Source organism: Poecile atricapillus, chromosome 3 (assembly GCF_030490865.1).
Source record: "Poecile atricapillus isolate bPoeAtr1 chromosome 3, bPoeAtr1.hap1, whole genome shotgun sequence".
Classification (NCBI taxonomy): Eukaryota; Metazoa; Chordata; class Aves; order Passeriformes; family Paridae; genus Poecile; species Poecile atricapillus.
Genome location: NC_081251.1, coordinates 7,319,877 through 7,342,133, shown reverse-complemented (window position 1 = coordinate 7,342,133; position 22,257 = coordinate 7,319,877). Strand labels below are relative to the sequence as shown.

Below are 22,257 nucleotides of genomic sequence, written 5' to 3'. Positions count from 1 at the left end.
GACACCTTTGCACGGAAGGCAATGTCTGACACAACCCTCCTGCAAAGAATGGATGGATTGTGAGAGACTGGATTTCTCTATGTGACTCCCTTAGCTCATGTATCATCCAAAACCTGCCTAACAGTTTTCAGAATCTAAGTGTTAGTCTTCACGGGTGTGTGTGTTCTTCATGCTGCAGTCTGTAAAAGCAACTGCAGCAGAGAGTGGATTCAAAAATTATTAATGTTGGTGCTGAGGTATTGGTACTCCAATACTGGGGGCAAAACAGGACCTGTAGGAGCACCTGGTGAGACTTTCAGAGACAAAATCTGGGGCATAATGGGAGAGGACAGAATGGGAAGTTACATGAAATGAAGGAAGACTTCCAGAACACGACAAAATATTTCAGTGACATGGCCAGAGCCCCAGAAACCCAGTCTATCCCTTTATCCATTAGACAGTGGCCCATTCTTGGCACATTTTGTTTTATTAAGGTTGCATCCTCCCATTTCACTTAGCATAGCAGCAATATGTGTGATGTGGTGTGGAGTGAGCTGTGTCACAAGTGAACCTTGGACGGTGTCCCTTGTGCTCTCATGGTCTCTGTAATGACTTTACAGGGTTTAAGGAACCCTGTTCAAAGAGAAGTGATGGAGGCTGATCTTCACTTCTCCCTCAAACTGTTCTTGCCCTGGGAGTGACCCTGCCACTTGGAATTCTTGCCTAGAGGGCTACATGGGGACATTCTCTGAGGGTTTCTTTTTCCCATCACATTATGCTCATTCAGGCAGTGTGTGGCCCTGTTGACTGCAGAAGGTCTAGCTTCCTTTCTTTGTCTCCCTAGCATGCTCTAATGTTTGGTAGTGAAAGATACAAGCAAAAGAAAGCCAAATAATTAGCTATCCCAGCCCTAATTCCCTGGGCAGAAGTTCACTTTTCAGTAACTGAAACTGTCTTAATCCTAATCCCCTGCAAATCCTCCTTCCTAAGAGTATTTAGGAGTATTGACTTTAATAACTAATAATTAATAATAATTAATAATTAATAATTGATTTAATAATTTAATAATTATTTTAAATAGTATTTAGAGTATTATTTTAAAGTGGGCTCCCTTATTGATAAGAGCTTCCAGAAAGACCAGTGCTGCTTTTAGGCTGATTTTTTTTTTAAAGCCTGTAAATGTTGTACCTGACATGATGTAGTACAAGGACAGTAGATTTCTGCAGCCACAAACCCCTTACTGTATGAGTAGGGTTATTAATGTAAAAAAACAAACTGGAAGAAGAGCTCTGGTGTTGCAGGCACAAATCTTCTCCCCTCTGTTATTGCTATAAACCTCATTGCTTGTCTCTCTTGCAAGCTGGCCATTTTCTAGAAAATGATCTCCTCTGAAATGACTCCCATTGCCTCTTCTGCTTTGTTGACTGACAGTGGTGGATATGAGGGGATGCTCTGGGATAATTTGTCATTGCTGCTTTATTTAGCAGTGAAGAAAATTTCCCATAACTGATACATTTGGCACTTGTTTCTGATCACCTGAGTGATGGGCTCTGCTTCTCTGTGGTGTCTGTGCAAGGAACCAGAGCCTGACTGCCCAGATCAGCTCTTTGTGTTCTTGATGACCCACTAGTTAGGGCACTGAGTTAGCCTGTCTGAGTTGTAATTCATGGGCTGCATATCTCAGGCACATATGGGAGTTAAAAAAGGTGGAAATCTCAGCAAGGAATCCTCCTTCATCTTCACAGAGAGGAGGGGAGAGAGAGATCTGAGGGAAAATTAGATGTTCCTGTCCTTTGCCTGGAGTGGATAGTAGTTTGCTCATTGTTGATGAAACCTACATTTTTCTTCTTGCAAGCAAATGGGTCAGATTTCCCTGTCTTTTCACATCCTTCTTTTACCTCTTAGTTCTCACCTCTGCTGTTCCAGTTTTCAGTCCTGGGAAAGGCTCTGGATAAAAAGATGAAAGACTCTGAGTTGTACAGGTGCTGCCCACACTGCCTCTACCTTCTCCTTTCTCTGCTACAGGGATCAGGTGGAGCACACCTGGACCGAGGGGAAAAGGACAATTATTTATCATGACAACCTGATAGGTGAGCACCTTTCTTTGAATAGATATGATAGTTAAAGGCAGTGTGCTAATTAAGTTTTTCTGCATTGTAACCAAGAACTCTAAGAAACTTGCTGGTCTCGGCAATAAAATGGAAAGAGGTTGGTTCTGGGAAATTTATGGTCTAATGCTGAGGGAAACTTCCCTTCTTATCTCTAGAGATTTAAGGAGTAGTCTCTTTCTGCTATCCACTTTACTTATTTCCTTCATAAACCTTAGGACTAATTAACTTGTATGACTTTTCTCCTGAAAAAGGATTAAGACTGAGAGTTAGGAGATAGATGAACATTGAATGCATTTTGACAGTGTTTCTGGTATTCTTCCCTCCCCCCACCCTTTTTCTTCTAAAATCCCAAACTGCTTTCATCTCCTTTTCACTGTGCACTTCTGATGAAGTGTCAGGGGTCTGACATAATTCTGAAGCTTTATCCAGGCCTTGTGGCAGAGTTGTTTGGTAATTGCTTCTCCTCCTCTATGAGCTCAACTCTCTCCCCAGTTCAGCACATACAGCTCTGAGGATGGTGGCTAGTCCTGAGCTAAGTCCTAGATCTGTCCTAGATCCAGTTGCTTAGGAACACTTGGGTGGGATTTAAAACAGTCATGGCTCAGATTTGTGGAGCTGTTACTCAGACATGAAAAAGATGATGTTTCCTATCTTTAGATGAATTCACACCTGTCAAAGTTTTAAACAGCCACTGGCAGAAGTAACCTGCTCACTTCTATATTTAAAGACAATGTTTGCGTTAGGAATGTGTCCTGGGCATACTCTGGGATCTGTGGAGGGACAAGAGGCCAACTTGAACCCCAGGCTGGCTGAAATGCCCTGCTGAAGTGCCCTTCCATCTCCACAGATGGCAGAGGGACCCTGGGGTGATGGTACTCCTACATAGCTCAGTAGACTATCAATATTAGATAGGTTTCCCTGAACACTTTGCTATGGCCTGACCAGGACTGCAGTGCTGGTTTTAGAGATGCTTTACAAATGCCTAAAAAATCCCTCTCCCTAACCTAAGGTGAGCATGAAGTCCTGGATTTGCAACATGTCCAGTGCAGTGCCAAATGCATTCCCTTACCTTGTTTGCAGAGGAAAAGTCATTTTCAGGCTATTTTCAGGGATAGCCACTGACACCCCTGGTTGCTGAGCTGCCTCATGGTCAATGAGTGAGCCTTAGGATGTGTCCAGAGCCTGAACTAATCCAAATAGCTCAGCTGAGGGAGAAGAGAGGCACCCAAGTGACACTGGCTCAGTTATCCCTGAGGACTTTCTATTTTACTGGCTTTTGCTGCTTTATCTAAATCTACCAGCCCTTACCCTTCTGCAGAGTGTGCATTGGTAGAAGTTGTTAGCTCTAAGGTGAGGGAGTCCTGGCTTTAATAAGGGACCTGATTTGAATGTATTGATGTGCAAACAAAGGCTTTGTGAGAGGACCTGTGCTCCTGAATCTAATTCTGTGTGCTTCACTGCTCCAGAGTCTCACTTGTTTGGAACTGGGTGAGTTGCATACTGTTATGCTTAATTTTAGGAGCTGTCTAGGAAATGACCTTCCCAGCCTCCAGGGTGAATAGGACTTACACCAGCCTCCCCTTGTGTCCATGGGTCATTTACATTTTATGTTGAGGGATAGCATAGCTCAGATCATAGTGCTTTTCAGAGAAAGGTGATAGTTCCACTATCAGCTGAGATTTAATACTTCCACAGCAGGCAAAGCCTGTCGTATCAATTTGTTGTTCTGGCCTTTTCCCAGGAAACATGCCATTCCCTGGTACAAAAGCTCCTATTGTTGCTGTTGGGCTGGTTCCTAGCATGCTCAATGCTTCCTCCCTTACAGAAGTTCAATTTGCAGTATGAAATGCAATTTTAAGTCTTATAGATTATAACTAATTCTCAGCAGTCCAACAGAGCAGACAATGATAATTATGGAAATCTTAGGAGCTGCCTGAAGATGAACAGGAAATGGAGACATTAGTCTGCTATTACAAGCTTTAATTCTTCCAATTATCCAAAACACATTTAATAAAACATTCTATCTTTTGGCAAGAGAAACTTTGATTAAATTTTTGGGGGAAAGAGGAGATAAAGGAACAGCCCCCTGACTCAGGAAATCATACCTGTCCTGTGGAGCTCTGCTGTATCATGTGGTTATGCCTGTATGAGAGAATTAAACACTTTTAGGAGACTGGAATTCAGAGAATAATCAATGGATTTAGGGACCATTGGAGGTCTTGTAGTTCAAGTCCCAGCTTAAAGCAAGGTGGACCTCAAAGTTGTGTTAGTGTGGTGTGATCTTGCCCAATGTACTCTGAAAATATCCCAAGGATGTAGCTTCCACAGGCTTTCTGGGAAACCTGTTCCAGGACTTACCCACTCTGGTGGTGAAAAATTTAGTTTGGTTGGGTTTTCCCTTGTTGCAACTTCTGACCTCTGCATCTTGTCCTCTCTCTGTGCACTTCTGGGAGGGATCTGGCTTTCTCTTCAATAACCAACCCCATTAGGAAGTGCAAGTCTGCAGTCAGGTCCTGCCCTTAATCTTTCCCAGACTAAACAAACATGCTTTCATTACCCTTCTGTGTTATGTGCTCCAGCCCTCTAATCAACTTGGTGGTCCTCCTGATGAACTCTCTTCAGTTTTTCAGCATCTCTGTCTGACTGGGATTTCCGTGAGTGCTGGGGAGATAGGAATCATCAGTGCCTTGGCTGCTGAAGTGAGGAGGATTTCAGCACATGCTTAGAGTGTCTCTAAGTGCTTTCCTGGAGCTGGAACAAAGCTCTAACCACAGAGGTTTTGAAGTTGCTCAGGGTCTTGTTCAGCAGGGTTTTGAGCAATGCTAAGAATAGAGATTACATGATTTCATGGTAAAAAATCTGGGACAGCTCACAAATTGTCCTTGTGAGTGACTGTTTTTCATTGTTGACTTTATAGAGATGCAAATATTGATAGTCCAGATTTTGCTGTAAATTTAAATGCCCTATTATGAGGTTAATGCCTGCAAGATAAGTCCTTGCACACTCAGTCTCAGCTTAGATCTGCTTCCGTAGGGGTGGGTTGTGAGTCGGGTGTGAGAGCAGGTTTGCTCTCCTCTGCTCATTGGTGTGGGAGTTTGGGTTTGAATGAGGATATTGTATGGGTATTGTGGTGGGAAATGTGTTCAGTATTCCAAATAGGGAACTCAAAAGTGGGTAAACTTTGTATCACCCACATTAGAACTGGGTAAATTCCCATCTCCTGTGTTTACTCTGGAGACCACCAATTTTCAGATGAGTGGATGTTTCACCTGGTGACTGAAACATTCTCAGACATGATTTTGAAGAGTGTGATGTGGTGGTAAAATATGGGGATTTTTGTATTTTTTAAAGCTTCAAGTCACTTGAAAACATCAAACTGGGTTTGAGTCAATATTATCCTTCTTTGTGATGGGAATATTAGTTAAGCCCAGCTCACAAAAGCCTTCCTTCTACCTTTGGAAGGATTGCCATGGATCAGCTACCTCCAGCTCTTTCTGGGGAGACTGTGCCCTTCATCTTCCTCTGATATTTCGATTGAGAAGTAGGTGGAGGGTTGGAGTGACCATGAGAACCTGATGGCAGCCATGTGTCCTGTCACATGAGCTATGCTGAAAACTGCTCCAAATATTAATGATCCTGTCCCCCTCCGTCTCATCTGAAAAACCTCTTGATACCCAGGCTGGGTCAAGCCTGAATAAAGAATAATTCCATTGCACTCTTGTTAGGTCTAGTGGCTTAGCAGAGAGAAACAGACTCTAAAACTTTGCCAATCAGCCCTTCTGCCTGGGTTGGACAGGTTGCTGAAAGGCTCTTTGTATTACTGTTGGTTTTGAAAATCCCTGGATCACAGAACTGTATTAGAGGCTCTGAGCAGCAGATCAGTCTCTTTTAGCAGTTGTTCCCAAATGGGAAGTATCCCAGGAGCCTATGATTTTTTCCTTTTCCTGTAGGGAACAAGAGTTGCTGGGAGGAATTATTTCAGTCTTATGAGATCTTAGAGTCATTAAGCTCTGAAAGCTCCTTTTTGGAATTGTTAATTTGTTTTGGGCAGTTATTCCTTGCTCTCCTATTCTTTGCTGTCCTGAGGAAGTTTCCATCCCACCTAAATGCTCTATTTTTCTTTGGAGAATAATTCTGCTTGACCCCTATGACTTAAAAAACAATATATAGAAGGTTTTTTGTGCTTTTCCCCACAGCTGAGCCAAGATATGACAGTTCTGTTGTTCCTCAATGCACAGAAAGTAATGTCTACACTGAAATTGTACCCAAGAAGTTTCTCTCCTTGTTACGATGGGTGTTGTGGAAACCCAAGATTTGTGCCCTTGGTTTATCCTCTGGGAGGGACAGTTCTGCTCCACAGAACCCGAGGCATTTTGCCAATTCCCCAGTGCTGTTTTCATCTCCTGACCTTTCTCCTGGCTTACCCCCCTTCCATCTCAAGGGTGAGAGGCAGTGGAAGGAAGATGGAGTTACAGCTTCCTAGACATTTGGCTGTTTTTCTTTTGTACATCACTTTGTGGCTGACAGGACGTTATTTTTTTTCTTCAGAAAATGCCTTGCATGCTAATCTCTGTGCATTAACTGATCACAACATAAATGCTTGTCCATTAATCCAGTGCCTTCCTGTGTCTTTCATCTCCATGCTTTCCAGAGTTCTCCTGTTTCACTTTTTCCCCTCTTTTGTCTTTAACTCTCCTTAATACAATCCACCTCAGTACCACAACTCCAGGCTACAGAAACAGGGACAGATACTGTAATCAGATTGATGGACTCAGTTAATAAAGCTTCCACCTGATTCTGAAGTGCTCTGCAAAGTCCAGTCTTCATAAGACTGTGACAATTATACCCCTTTCCACTGTTTCTTTATCTGCTAATAAGAGGCCTATGGACTTTCTTCTGTACTAACATGTTAACAAATATGCTCCAGCTTATTTCCAGAGAATTCAGCTATTATTCTTATTCTTATTCTTATTCTTATTCTTATTCTTATTCTTATTCTTATTCTTATTCTTATTCTTATTCTTATTCTTATTCTTATTCTTATTATTTACTTTCTGATATTTTGAGTATCTTGAGAGCAAAACTCAATGCAAAGTAGGCTTGGGACTTCTCTGTCCTAACTTCTTCTGAGTCTACAATGCAGATTTCTATATTTGAGATCCTGGGCTCTCTGTGTAGGCACTGAAGAGATGTATGCACTCTAACCATCATGCAAGAGCAGCTGTACCAGCTTGAGCCAAAGAACCATCATAACCACACTGGACAACCTGTTCTAGTGTCTGACCAGCCTCACAGCTCAAGAATTTTAAATCAAGAGCTGTATATGAGTTCATTGGTTCTTGACGGATTTTTCTTCCATTCATTAATGTTTTGGTGTTTTTGGTCTGCATGAATGTTTGAGACCTGCAGAAGTGCATTGGCCACAAGTGCTACAGTTCAGCTTTGCAGGCAAAAATGCTTCCTTGTGTTTCACCAACCTTTTTTATCTTAATTGAAAGGAACAGCACTTTTAATCCCTCCATCTCCCTTCCTCACCTCCACCTTCTGGTGGTCTCTTTCAGCTCCCAGTTGCTTGTCTTCCAGGTAGAAGAGGGCTAGCTGCAATTTAAGGCCTTCCTCTTAATTGTCTCTGAGTTCTCTGCATGATTTCTGAGTGGGGAGAGAGGTGGGAGGTGTATCTAGTAATGCAGAAACTCTTCTAGGTATGAATATTGAATGATTATACAGTGACACCATGGTAATATCTGCATAGCCTTCTATTCCTTCCTAACAATTCCTAGGTTTTTTTTCCTGATTATTAATGAGTATTGGTTTTTACATTTTCACAGAACTTTTACTGTTCCAAGAATCCTATCATGTGTTACTTTGTTTTACTTACATTATCTTTTATTTGGGATTTTTGACCAAACTTCAGTACCTGCAGTAAACTTGGCAGAACTTTCACTGTGTGACACTTCAGACCTGGGCTGAGTGTGTGCTTTAGCATAAGACATTACAGGAATGCCTTCTTGATCTTTCTCCTTTTTGCTGAGAGATTGCTTGTGTTGATCCAGGAAGGCATTTGTTGAGATTTGGACAGAACTTCAGAAGGAGCAGTCAAGCAGGCTACAAGGGAATGCTGTTGGTTGTGAAACATCTGGACACTAAGTCATTATGTAAAATTCATAACAAATTTTTCAGATTTCGTTATCTAAAACTCTGTTCCTATAGCACTCTCCATGTTTGCATCAGAGTAAATCTAATTAATAAACACAGAAGCGAAGACTAAACAAATCCTGAAAGGTGATATTACAGTGCTTACTCAGCAGTCAGAGTGCCAAATGCCATTTCCATTGTCTGGAGCAGCAGTTTGCTTGAATGATAACATTGTTTATAAAGGTCAGTGATGCTGCTTGTGCAGATGTACCTGGGAGGGGCTCTTCTTGCTTCCTTGAACTCTGTTGCAGGACAATTCAAGTATAATTAATAGGCATCTCTGTGTATGCAGAGCTGAGATGATGCTGAAATGCACCTGGGGTCATGACAAACAGAATTTCTGCTCTGAATAAAGTTTGGATTTTGTTTTTTTGTTTTGTTTTTTTCTTCCTAAGATGTTTTAAAGGAGACTGGGGCTTGTCAATGCATCCTGAGAAGTGACTATATCACAGAATGACTGAGGCTGGAAAAACCACAGAATCATAAAATCATTTAGTCAAAAAAGGCCTCTAAGATCATCTTGTCCAGCCTATCTGCTTAGAACAGGGTCACCTACAGCAGTTGTTCAGGGCTCTGTCTGGTTGAATTTTGAATATCTGGAAGGTTAGAGACTCTACAATGTCTGGGCAACCCACTCTGGAGTTTGATCTCTCTCACAGTTACACATACATGCTTTAATGGAATATCCTGTGCTTGATTTTGTTCCCATTGCTTCTTCTTCATTCACTGTGTACCAATGAGAAGAGCCTGGCTCTGTGTTCTTTATTCCCTGTCCCATCAGTTATTTATACACATTGCCAAGATTCCCCCGAACCTTCTCTCGTCCAGCCTAAGCAGTCCCAGCTTTCTCAGCCTCTCATTATGCAACAGACGCTCCATCCCTTGAGCTTTGTGGCTCTTTGGTGGACTCATACCAAGGTCTCAGTTTCTTTTTGGCACAGGGGAATTCAGAACTGGACACAACACTCAGCTGGGTCTCACCAGTGCTGAGGAGCAGGCTTTCCTCTTCTGACCTGCTGCTGATGTCCCTACCAAAGGCTGGCTTTGCTGTGAGGCTGTGTGGCACATGGTCACCTTGGCATCTGCCAGGACACCCTGGTTCTTTTCTACTAAGCTGCATTTCAACCTGCTGTTCTCCAACATGGTGCACAGGGATATTTCTCCTTATGAGCAGTCTTGGCATTTTCTTTTAGTTAAAAATTATGAGATTCCTGTTTGCTCATTTCTACAGACTGTCAGGATTCCCTCTGAATGATGGAACAACCATCTGGTCTATCAACTGCTCCTTCCTGTTCTGTGTCATCTGCAGGCATGCAGATGCCATGCACAGCTTCAGAGATGTTCCTTAGTGCTAGAAAACATAACATTAGCCTCAACAGCAGAAAACCTGGGTGCAGATCCCTGTCCTGACCCAAACCAGCATAAGGTAGGAGGGAATATTCTTCAGTCTAAGGTGTATGAAGAGGAAAAACCCAAAACAAATCACTTTTTCTGGGGAGGGATGGTGTGTCTGAATCCAGCACAGAGTTGGGATACTGCTGGGACATGCACTCAGATGTAGCAACTCAGAAATGCTCCCAAGTCTTGCAGTTTAATCACAGCCTTTAGCTGTAACACTGTCCATATATGAGCACAATCCTCCCTGACTTTTCCAGCAGCTGCCCCTGAAGCTGTTTGGGCCTGTGGCATGTTTCAGCCTGGAATGCAATAGGTACGAGGAAAACGTGCACTGTGGATGTAGCTGCTGTTACAGCTGTGAGGCAGAGCCCTTCAAAGTGTTACTCTGCTAAAGAAATCCCTTTCTCTAACCTATTAGTCAAAACAACTGCTCTGTGTCAAAGCAGCACAAATAGCTTTTAGCCAAAAAGCTTTTCTAGCTGCTGTTTCACTGGGGCCTGTCTGCCCTGCTCGACTTCTGTCCCCATACAAGGGGTGAGTGCAGTACCCGGCTTCATAAATTCCACTGTCGGCTTTCTATTGTCCCTTTGTTCTTCGTTGCCAAGGAAGCCAAATATTATTTCTGTCCTTGAAAGAGGTTGCAAATATGGGGAATGGCTTCAGTGAGAGGTGGGGAGAAATACCTTTTGTGTTCTCTCTTATTGCCTTTATAGAGCTGATTTGGGTGATGTGGTAGAATGGGGCTGTTCTGTCTCTTCTCTACTAGTCAGATGTCTTCATTATTATTATTAACTTATATTCCAGACTAAGCAGTTCCTTCTCTTTGTGTATCCTTTCATCCCCTTTGTCACATCCTGAAGTGCTACTGAGTGGTCCTGAATAAAAATCAGTCTGCATTTATATCTCTTTATCCCCAGGCTTTTTGTGACCTCTGCTACTTCACATTCTCAGGCCTTTAATTTCTTTTCCTGGTTTTCCCATGGATATAGATGTAGGATCATCCTCAGCTGATATTTGGAAAACTGAGGTGAAGGTGAAACTGATACCAGATGAAGTGTACTGGGAGCTCCATCTGGCCCTGTGGTTTCCAGCCAGAGGTGGCCATTTTTCATCACAGAATCAGAGAATGGTTTGGGTTGAAAAGAACTTTAAAGACCATCTCATTCCACCCCCTGCCATGAGCACAGACACCTTCCACTAGACCAGATTGCTCAAAGCTTTCCACTTGAGCCCCAGGAAGGTATTAGCACGTTTAACAGGCAGAAAGGAAACTCCTGCATTAATACTTGATCTTCAGCCCAAGGTACAGAGGTGGTCCTGCCTTTACTCCCAAGTGCTAATTTCCTGTCTTTTCCAGGAGGAACATGTGGTAACTTGAGGTTAGGTGACTTCAGGCTGCCTGGGCAGTGTTACAGCTTGGACTGGTGATGCTCAAGATGACTGTCTATTGATAGTATTGTTTATATCAAACAATAAAAGAGCAATTTACCTGTGTAATCATTGTTTCTGCTATCCTGACAACATTTATCATGGCTTAAAGTTGTCTAGCTGCTGGTGAATAATAAATTCCCTCTTGACTAAAGTCAATGGCTTAAACAGCAGATGCTGATCCGGCAGTTTTGCCTGGTTGTGGCAGATGCAACACACTGCATGTTCTGTTAAGGCAATACTTGAGGTTTGTAGCCAGGTCATCAGAGATAGAGCACATCAGATATTAGGAGAGATTTATGAAAACCTACTTTTTGATGTTCTTTTATTTTTACCCCCCTCTTTTTATAGCCTCTCTGAGCTCCCATTTTTTCCTGGATTTTTTTTTTCTTTTTCCTTTTTGAAAGCAGGTATAATTTGGAAATAATATATCACATGAAGACATAAAGACAGGTCGCTTACATATGGATAGTCTTGCTCAAAATCTTTATATTTTCTTTTTTTTTACTATTTTATGGCTGCTCTCTGTTCCTCCAGTTTCAAATTACCCAGTCTCCACAATCCTTCCAGCTGATTCTTGCTGTCAGGATAAGCTCCTGAGACCACACTTCTAATTGACAAATGAGAAAGCAATTTTTCTTTTTATATGTCTACTCTAACCTGTGTCTTCTTTTGTTTTCTCTTTTTAATTTCCTTATTTTTCCCTTACTCTGCTTTATCCTCTCACAATTTAGCCTTTTCTATCTTGTCTCAGTCTCTACTCATTTTCTTTCCTCTCTTGGGGTTCATAAAGCTGCCAAGGCCTGGCCAAAGCAAAGAGAAATATGCACTTCACAGGCGAAGGTCATGCAGAGGGCAGCATCACAGCTCTTACTGCAGGTCCTGGGGAAAAGGATGCAAGTTTGTTTCGGAGCTGTTGCTTTCATTAAATTTGACAAATCTACCCTCAATAAGAATAAATAAATAAAATATGGAATGTAAAGCAGAAGGAAAAGGGAGAAGTGAAAATCCCAGTGCTGGATACAAGCTTTTACCTAACTTTTGGACTGTCTTGGTAGGTGAGCTCTGGGACAATTAAGCACGAGGTCTGTAGTCTGGAGGGAAATCACAAATGTGGGCTCTCTGCAGTGTCTCAGCAGAGCTCATGCTGTATGTGAGAAGTAGCTGCCCTTCCCAACACAGGCTCTGATTTGTCATTTCCCCCCCAAATTTTCTGCTTTTTCACTGGAAAAATAGCCAGGTGGGAAAGCAATCCAGTGATTTGATCTCCTTGAGCGTGGAGATTGCCAACCCTACCTATCATTGCACAGCACCAAAGGAGACAGGCCTTGAATTTTAGTTTGCAAGGCCAAAAATATTCTAATAAAGATAATCATTGTAGTGCTGAACTGCTCTTTAAAATCAGTGGGGGGGACTACAACATGATTGGAAGAATTTTCCTGTAGGAAAATACTTCCCTGCCAAGTTGGTATTTGCACATGGAAGTCACACTGCGTTATTTCATGCAAGGTAACAGGATTTCAGATTTGCTCTCTGGGATCACAGGAATTGTTCAACATTTTCACCTGCCAGTTGAAATCTACATTTTCCAGGGATGTGTGGTCACTCTGAGAGCCCCAGAGCTGGCTCCTGGCACTGTGTGCAAAGCACTCACATCTGCATGTGATGGCTTTAGCAGCAGCTCCCATGGGGTTATGCACTTTTGCCTTGCCTCCTGCCATTTGCCCCAGTCTAAATAAATCTACCATTGCTCTGTACTCACAGTCTTGTCAGAATAATTTCTTCTGAATGGGCAGAAACCTGTTTATTCAATGTTGGAGTTTCTTAGCCCTTGTTAGATTGTTATGGCTTAGTTCTTGATTTGCTTAAAGGATTGGTCAGTGTGCATTAGGTCTTTGGTATTTGCATGGTCAAATAACTACTTTCTTTGTCCCAGTGTGATATTCTGTGCAAAAGTTTTCTTTTGATTTGGGTGGTGGCAGGATACCTCCCTGTCACATAAAAGGCTGATTTTAGGCACATCTGCTGCTGTAGCTCTGCTGAGGTTCACAGTTACAGAGTGGCTGATTTCTAGTTGCCTTGCTGCATGTTCTGGTACAAAAACAAAACATGCACTCTATGTTTGCAATGGTGAAAGCCTGGGTTTTGGTGAAATCGGACCATTCCCAAACTTCCCAAGTTGCAGCTCTGTCCCTTGCTGTCATGCTGGGTGGGGACATGAAGGAGCTCTTACAGACCTTACCAGAGACAAACATAATCTGCTTTCATGAGAGATGCCAAATATTTCCTATTTCCAGAGAAGATCTGGGACTGAATTTTCTTTGATAGGGGGTGAACTGGTAAGTTCCAGGCTTTCTAAATGCTGGGGATAAAATAAAGGTGCATTGACTGGGTGTAAGAGTGCATCAGGAGGCTGCTGTCAGACACTTGCCAGCATTGACTTCTGATAAGCTGAGGGTCCAAGAAGGGATTTGATGGAGATGGAGGTGCCAAATGACACAAATTTGATTTCAGGGATTTTAGTGTCTGGACCAGAAGGTGCAGAACAGTTATCAGTCTCTTGCCCTAAGACATAGTGATGCTTTTGAGAGAGGCTGAGTGTGGGGACAGATCCTATTTGAGCTCTTATACCTGGTTGCAGGAAGACACCCAGCTTTGGGATTGTTTTTTTCTTAGCTAGGCTCTTTGCATTTTAATTTTCTAATGATGTTGATTTTCAAGGTTGAATTTTTCATAAGAATTTATCACCTGAAGGGGTGGGATCAAAAGGACTTTATTGTGAAAATGCAAGTCCAAACGAATACCAGTGAGATTTTTATACATGAGGAAAGGTGCATTGGTAGTATCATGAAGTGTTATACAGATATAATTATGGCAGACTACTTATATCAGTGTAGTTTTGCTGTTAAAAATCTTTTGTATATAAACCACCTAGATAAAACTGTCCTTTGAATAAAATAAATCTGTTGAAACTTAATTTAGAAGAGCTGCATGGCCACAGTTGTGTAAGTTCTTTATTGCTACTTAGAATGCAATGGCAAGGCCAGAGTGAGCAGTGCTGTGATTTATGTGTGGGATGACTGTTTTGGAAAGGACTTGGTTGAGAGCCAAGGAGAAAGAGCCAGCTGAAGCTGCTCAGGAAGTGTCACCCATGTAGTTCCCTCAGCTGTAAAGTGATGACCTTAAGCTTTACTGCAGCTGTATCTCTGGGATGAAATAGTGCCCAGCCTGTCACAGCGCATGGAACTGACCTTTGGGGGCTGTTGGAAGTATGGTCTAAATCTCTCTCAAAATCACAGCTCTCATTCTCTGAGTAATGAACAAACCCCACAAGGCTTCCCAGAACGAGCTGGTTATGCTATAAGATGTATTTTACAAATTTGATTGCACTATGTGCAATATACTTCATGTATTTGACACATAATACATACTACTGCAAGTTATCCTTTTTTCAATTCAACTCACTTTCAATTAAAGCAGGACATTAATATTTATAATGCTGTAACACTACCATATTACTTATATAATATATTAATATTTATGAAGTTATGACACTATTCTAACAAAGCATTCTTAGAAATTTAGTACCACAAAAAGTGAACTCCTCAGCTGTAACAGGGTTCAGGTTCTCCTGCAACTTAAGGTTGGTAAAATATTCTGCAAAGTTGCCTGATTTTTTTAATACATGTGTATGTATATGCCTACATATAAATATATATTTTTTTTATATACACACACACATATACACACACATGGAATTTTTATTGGGAAGGGTTACAAGTTGCCAAATCTGGCAGCCTGATAGAGGCAGAGAAAGAACAGCCCTGTGTCCCCAGGTGCAGGCAGCTGTGGTGCTGAGCAGGGATTCCTGACAGAGTGTGGCTGGGTCAGGCCACTCAGATCACAGGCAGAAACACTCGGTTTCCACACAAACACAAACAGCACCAGTGGCCTCATCGTGTTCCCCTCTCCAGCTGAGCAGGATGAAAGCCTGTTAGTAGGAACTATGCACATCCATTCAATGTGGATCCTCTGAAAACTGGCCCCAGAGAGTCTGTGTGGCACTGGGGTCTGTGATCCCCAGTCACCCCACACAGATGGGCCATGCAGAGGAGCTTTGTTGGCTCCTGGTCTTCACATAGCTGTCCTAGACCGCCTGTAACAACTCAAAGCCTCTCTGGTCTCAGCAGTATTTGTCTTGTGGCTGCCTCCCAAAGCTTTTATTCTGCTTGCCAGCCAGCCCAGCTTGATATCAGTAGTGGTCACAGATGTACCTGCACACTGAGCACGTCATCTCTTGCTCCAGTGGCTGGCAGGACACACCCATGGATACTCTGACCTGTGCTCCAGCTGTGGTTGCTGTCACTTCCATACATCACACGCACACAAATCACTGGAAGAGGCTTAGATCTGAAACAGGGCTGGAGGAATAACTAGCAGGAGAGAGGGTTGCAAGGTAGTGAAGTCCTGGTACAGCTCCTTCCAACCAAATTCTCTCTACTGTCAATTTTCTTGCAAAATGGTGGCTGTCTGCAGCCATAGAGCTAGGCCAACAAGAGGTTTTTTAGAAATTCCTGAAATCCAAATGAAGTGGATGGTAAACACCTTGAATCACTGGTCATGATACTGGTGCACAAGAAACACTGACAAACAGGAGGGAGTTCAGTGGAAGGCCAGGAGGATAATTTGAACCTGAAGCACCTGGCATAGGAGGGATGGCAGAGAAGAGAAAGAAACATTAGCTGTGACAGGTGAAATGATGAGCACTTATTTGAAAAAAAAAGACTGAAAAATATTTGAATGACAAGGGTGGTGAAGCCCTGGCAGAGGTGCCTCAGAGGCTGGGGAATCCTTGTTGCTGGCAGCCCTTTCTCATTGCTGAACAAGGTGCTGAGCAGCTTGATTTCACTTTGATATTCACCTTACTCCAAGCAGCAGTTTGGGCTGGGTGACCTGCAGGAGGCCCTTCCTGGACAAATATTCCCTGATTCAAGCATTAAAAAAAAAAAAAAAAAAAGATAATTTTTTAAACTCTGTCCATTTGTCTTTTCAAAATGTAGACTATCAGAAAAAGTAAATCTTCATAGCTGTAAAGGCTTTTAAAACTTTTGTTTTTTAAGAAAGTGAGCTCTGAAGAAACTATGGACTTATGAGTGTCAAAGAAAATAATCTAAGATGGTATTCAAACAGTAAAAAAGAATTTTTGTACTGAAGTTTTCAACCAATTGTTTAAAGTTCTAGATCAAAAATACTTGCAGTTGGAGTTGTTTTTGTAGTTCTCCAAAGTAATTCCAATTCTCTGTGGAAAAGCTGTAGAGTTTTATTAGATTTTGTAGGAGTTTATAGTTAGGGAATTTAAGGGAATAATTAACAATAATCCTCAATATTATCTGTATAATATTCAAGCCTGCAGAATTGAAAATGACAGTGTTTTTATTCCTGTCACCCTTAGCCTTCACCAATCTAATTTCCAGTACTTTCTCATCCCTACACAAACCTGGGAGACCTATGAAATACTGATCAGCATTTACAAAACCTTACCTTGTTTAGCCTTGAAATGCTGACACTCAGCTGCAGTTCTAAATTCCCTCTTCATTCAAAACTATTTTTCTGAGTTAACACTGGATGCTGTTTGGAGCTGTAGTTGAGGTTCAGAAGATCAGACAGTGGGCAGGGAACAGTTGACTTAAAATAAAAATATTTTCCTAAATGTGCTTACAAGATATTCAGGTTTGTTCAGAGCTTTATGGTGTCTGAAAGGTGAAAAGCTTGGGGAGTAGCTGAACTGAAAGCAAATCTCTCTGTAGAAGGATTGTAATAGCACATTTCAATCTCCAGCATTAATAACAAAGCAAAACAAACCACACTTGTCTGTACTGGGTTGCTCTGTGATTTGAGAGAGCTGCTTTTACTGCTACAAGCACAGGATTATCAGTAATGCTGGGTATGAAATGCATTCATTGAGTTCCCTGCGCTGGCTTCGAGCCTTGCCTGGGGTCACCTTTCAGCCCTCTTGGCTCATCCTCGTGGCTGTCACTCGACTCCACTGGCTCTGCCCTGTTTCTGTGAGATGCTACGAGTATCAGTGCTCTGCCCATAAAGAAAACGCTGCAATTCTCCAGTCCACAGCCTACCTGAAAACCAGTGTGGTTTAGGGGTTGTCTGAACTCCAGAAAAGTATTCTATTAAGGTATCTCCTGGAAAAAAGTTCTGTTTCACATTCAGTGTCTGTATAACGTCTGCAAGGAAGGTGAGGAAATTAGAAGAAAACGGCAGGAGATACTGAAAAAACAATATGGATTTGGAAAATAAGAGGATTAAAAATAAAAGAATCTGTGTCAACCAGCAACAAGGGAATACTTAATTCACTAGCAGTTAATTGCAGTGACTCCATGTGTTTCAGAGATTGGAAAATCGCTTATTTCTAAGTATAAAGTCCTATTTTTTTATGAAGTTGATTTGTCTCTATGATGTGTATGTACTCCTGTATTTGTAACCACAAGAGCTCAAAATGGGTTATTTTAAGAAGACATTACAATAGCTTGGATACAGCTCCATGCAGATGTTTATGAAGCTCTGGCTTTAATTATATGTAGTAGTTCATTAACCATTAGAATCCTTTGAATTTTCTTGTAATTTATTAGAAGTTTTGGATCCCATCCAAACTGTTAAAAGAGTTAGTTCTATTGTGATTGTCTCTATTTTTCCAGCACATTCCTACAGAGATGTTCCCTGGTGAAAGATAAAATCTCTGTTCAGAGGATTGGTGAGCTGGTGCGTTGCTGTGTGCCTTGTCAAGCAAAACTAGAACTGGTTTTAGTGGAAGCAGGAGAAGAAAAATTGCTGGTTTTAGACAGCCATGGTTAAATGGGATATAGGAATGAATGTTTGTGTACTCTACTGTTATCATAGAATAGTCACAGACTCCAAGACTCATGGGATCATAGAACAGTTTGGGTTGGAATGCAACTTTAAGACTGTCTCATTCCAATCCCCTGCCATGGGCAGGGACACCTTCCACTATCCCAGGTTGCTCCAAGCTCTGTCCAGCCTGGGCTTGGACACTTCCAGGGATGGGACAACCACAGCTTCTCTGGGCAACCTGTGCCAGGGCCTCACCACCCTCACAGTAAAGAATTTCTTTCTAAGAGGAGACTTTTCTAGTTTAAAGCCATTCTATCTTGTCCTATCACTTTGTTGCCCCATGAAATGCCCCTCTCTGGACTTGTTGTAAAGCCCCTTTATGTTCTGGAGGCTGTATTTTCCTACTTCTGGATGGGGTGGAAGCTCTTATGCCATCTGTGCTTTTGTGAACTTCTCCATCAGCTGCTTTGGTTTCAAAAAGGAAGGGCTGTAGCTCCATGAGAGTAATAAAGGAGCACATTTAGATTTACAGTTCCTGTAAAATGGTGATGTTCTGTATGAAGCTGTTATGTTTCTCTTTCCTCCATATGTGTTAGGATTTAGAACTGACTGTTGGATGGGAACTGATCAACAGTTTCCTGGAGAAGCAGTGGTTCAAATGATTCTTGGGAGCTGACATTGCTGGGAGGGATAAAGTTACAGTCAGCATTAAGCATTGTGTTTGGTGACTAGTGTAGAATAATTGCTGATGACTGATAGCAGGGAAACCCCACACTTTGGAAAAATAAATTGCAAGTGGTGTTTGAAGGGAAAATTTCCTTCTTTTTTGAGGGAAAAATGATCAATCATATTTGTGATGCATTTCTTTTGGTTATTTATTCTGTCTCTAGAGTATAAATCCCTGCTTTGGTGATGACACTGTTTTTTTGAATTAAGGAGACGCTTAACTCTGGAGTTCTACCGATTGATTTAATTTGGGAGTATGAAAGCCCACCATCAGAGATTTCACATCCTCGACACAATCCTTAAGAAAAGAGAAGTGCTAACCCCAAAACATTTTAAGATTGCTTTTGTTATCCCAGGTTTTCAAAACATGAAGCATTTCAAAAAGTTTTGATGGGCTTAATTCTTTAGATTTCTTTGTTGCTTTTAACATGTTTTCAATTGAAATACATGTTTTTAAAGAAAAGCTCAAATTACCATCTGCTCTAACATTGTCTTATCCTGATATACAAGTGCCATTAAAGTCCTCAAACACCTGCCATGGGTGGAATGTTTAAGTATTTAATTCAGCAGAGAGTCCCAGTAGTTCCCTCCCTGGTACTGCATGTAAGGTATAAAAGGTTATGTGGAGACTTATTACCAAAAACTCAACAAACATCCTGAAAATAATTTGGATTTTGGGTTACTGAACCATGAATCAATGGGTAATGAAATGCCAACACGTTCAAAAGAACTACCAATTAAATAGTACAAATCTGCCACACTAAGGAGGAGGAGAAAAAGAAATCACAACTATAATTCTCTACAGCCACTTCCTTTTGCACTTTGAAGAACATCATCTCCTCTGTGACCATGCCCATGCCTAATCCAGTATCTTCTCTCTGACAGTAGTCAGTGCCAGATGTTTCAGACATTGTGCTTTGTTTATTATGAGTCAGTCACCATCAAAGCATTCAATCCCTTCAATATCTTGAGCTTGAGCGAATTCAAGTTATTTTGAGATTGCTGATGGAAGATGAGAGGAGGGAGCTGTTTCAACAAGTGATCTGCACTAATTGCAGGGGCTGAAGCCTTCCCTGATCCTGAGCTGGCAATATGAAAGGCATGCTGTAGGAGGCTGTTCTGACAGAGTAGCTGAATATTCAGAGGAGACAATAGAGTCTTGACTGCACTTTGGTTGTATTTCTCTGTCTCCTTAATAGGGCAGCCTCAGGGAAAAGTCCTAATGCACTGCAGTAACAGCGTGGAAAGTGCATTTCAGTATTTTGTGTTGTATTCTGATTCTGTTTGTGGTTTGCTTGCCCTGATGGCTATCCTGCATAGTGTAGTTGCCTCACTTTTGAGGGAGTGAGCTGAACTAATTCCAGGACTAGGTGTGCAGCACCCCCAGGTCATGTATTCTACTGACAGGGAAAGGAGGTCTGCCCCAGGAGTTAATTTTGTCCCAGAGTGCTTCCTTGAACAAGTGAGATAAAGACACCAAATTAAATAATGCTTTTTCCTCATCTGATGCAGCCCTGTCACTCACTCTGATTACTGGGGCTCAGCTTTTTCTTATGAGCAAATGCTGCCATGGGGACTTGGAAATTAATATGCTGATTTGACCAATTATTTATTTGGCACACACCTTGAGGCACTACAGCAACAGAACTGTAAAGTAAGAACTACAGGCTAAAATTCAGAGAAATCAGAGAATCCAGTCCCCACAGTGGCAGCTTGAATGGTGAAGCTAAATTACTGTGTGGTTTTTTTCCCTAAGAACAGTAATTGTAGTTATTTTGCACACCTTGAAATTTGTTGAGACTGGTGGTCTTTCACAGCACTCCTGAGCTAGGTTTTGGTGCTGGCATGGAAAAAGAGCTATTCCCAGTGAAAGGTCTGGATATGGGTCATCTAGAAGTAAAAAATTCAGAAAGTGGGATCTAATTACCGTTTTAAGGTACCTAAAGTTATAGACAAAATGTCTTCTCTTGGAAAGGCTTCACTGTGACAGTTCAGCTTTGGCACAGGGTGCTCAGAGAGGTTGTGGAGGCTCCACCTTGGGGATGCTCAGAACTGAGAAAGCTGGACTAAGTTGGCCCTGCTTTGAACAGAAAGCTGGACTAGATGACTTGCAAAGGTAGCAACCTAAGTCATTCTGTGATTATGGGTCACTGAGAGAATAGTCATAATTTCTGAAAAACAAGTTCCCTTTTAGGAATTTGTCCAGGGATTGTTTATTTTAAATGCTTTGTCTTTTTTCTCTATTCTATCTCTTAAGAGTATAGCAGCAGCCATCCCACCATGCCCTCTCTGTCTTCCTCCACAGAGGAAGATAGGGAGAGACATTGTGGGGTGGCTGCTTGGGGCTTGTGCTGGTGCCAGTAGTGGGAAGGGGACTTTCAAACCCATTGCAGAGAGGAGATCTGTGGGGTTGAACGGAACCTTGGCTGACACTGACGTGGGATGTGCTGTAGAGTTCCCTGTATGGATGTCTCTGTGTCAGCAACAGGGAGGCTTCCCTGAGTGTGGCAAAGTCAGGATTGTTTGGGAGTTCCCATGGCAACCTGGCTGTAATCAGTCCTTTTGACTCAGGGTAATTTTAATGGGACTTTGTCCCCTTGCTTTATTCTTGTCAACAACTTCATTATAGTGGATAACATAATCCCCTAAGAAACAAGGAGAGATTTGATGCAGTGTTTTTCTTCTAAAAAGATTGTGACTGTGCAGAATTAGAGAGAAAGCAAAGCTCTGAGGAAGTGTCAAAGGCCTAGAAGAGAAGGTGCAGCCAGAAGAATTAAAATGGTATAATGTGAAAGGAGATCAAAGAGGTGACTGGTGTGCCAAGATGGAATAGACCTCATACAACCAATTGTACCCCAGCTTTCCCCTTAGTGACTCTGCATTTGGGCCTTTTTGCCCATGATCATTAGTTTATAGGAAAAGTGAGGTTGGAAGGGATTTCTGGTCTCTAATCCAACCTACTGCTCTAGAATGTCAGACCAGGGGTCTCAGGGATTTATCCAGTAATGTCCTGAAAACTTCTAATAACGTAGACCACACTTCTCTGGGCAAGCTGCTCCATTGCTTGACTGCTCTCTGAAGGCATTGCTTCATCTATCTGGTCTAAAACCCTCTTGTTTCTTATTGTGCCTGTTATTTCTCATTCTCCTGCTGTGAAGAGCCTGGCTCCATCTTTTTGTTAACCTCATAGTAGATACTGGCAGGCTGCTGTGATATTTCCCTCAAAGATGTCTCTTCTCCAGGCTGAAGAAGCCACTTCTTACAGGGAAAGTGCTCCAGCTTTGAGACTTTTTGGTGGCTTTCAGTATTCACTCCAGTTTATTGAAATCTGTCTTGTATTGGGGGCCAAAAATTGCATGTAGCATCCAAACTGAGTCTAAATGATTAGTCTGGCTCAGCTGCTTTTCCTGTAAACTTGACAGATATGCTGATGGAAATAAGTTGTATGATTTGAGTAAGGATTTAGAGCATTCAAATGTTGATTCCACTAAGAATATGAAACATGGCTGAAGGTCAAATCACCAAGTGTCCCTAATCTCCCTGTCATCATGTCTCT

General features: G+C 41.9%; 1 protein-coding gene across 2 annotated transcripts in view; it reads left to right on the top strand.

Annotated features, from left to right (window-relative positions):
• The window catches only part of EVA1A (eva-1 homolog A, regulator of programmed cell death), a 205,372-nt gene that overhangs the window by 34,471 nt on the left and 148,644 nt on the right, over nt 1-22,257 (top strand). The gene's annotated exons all lie outside the window — the stretch shown is intronic.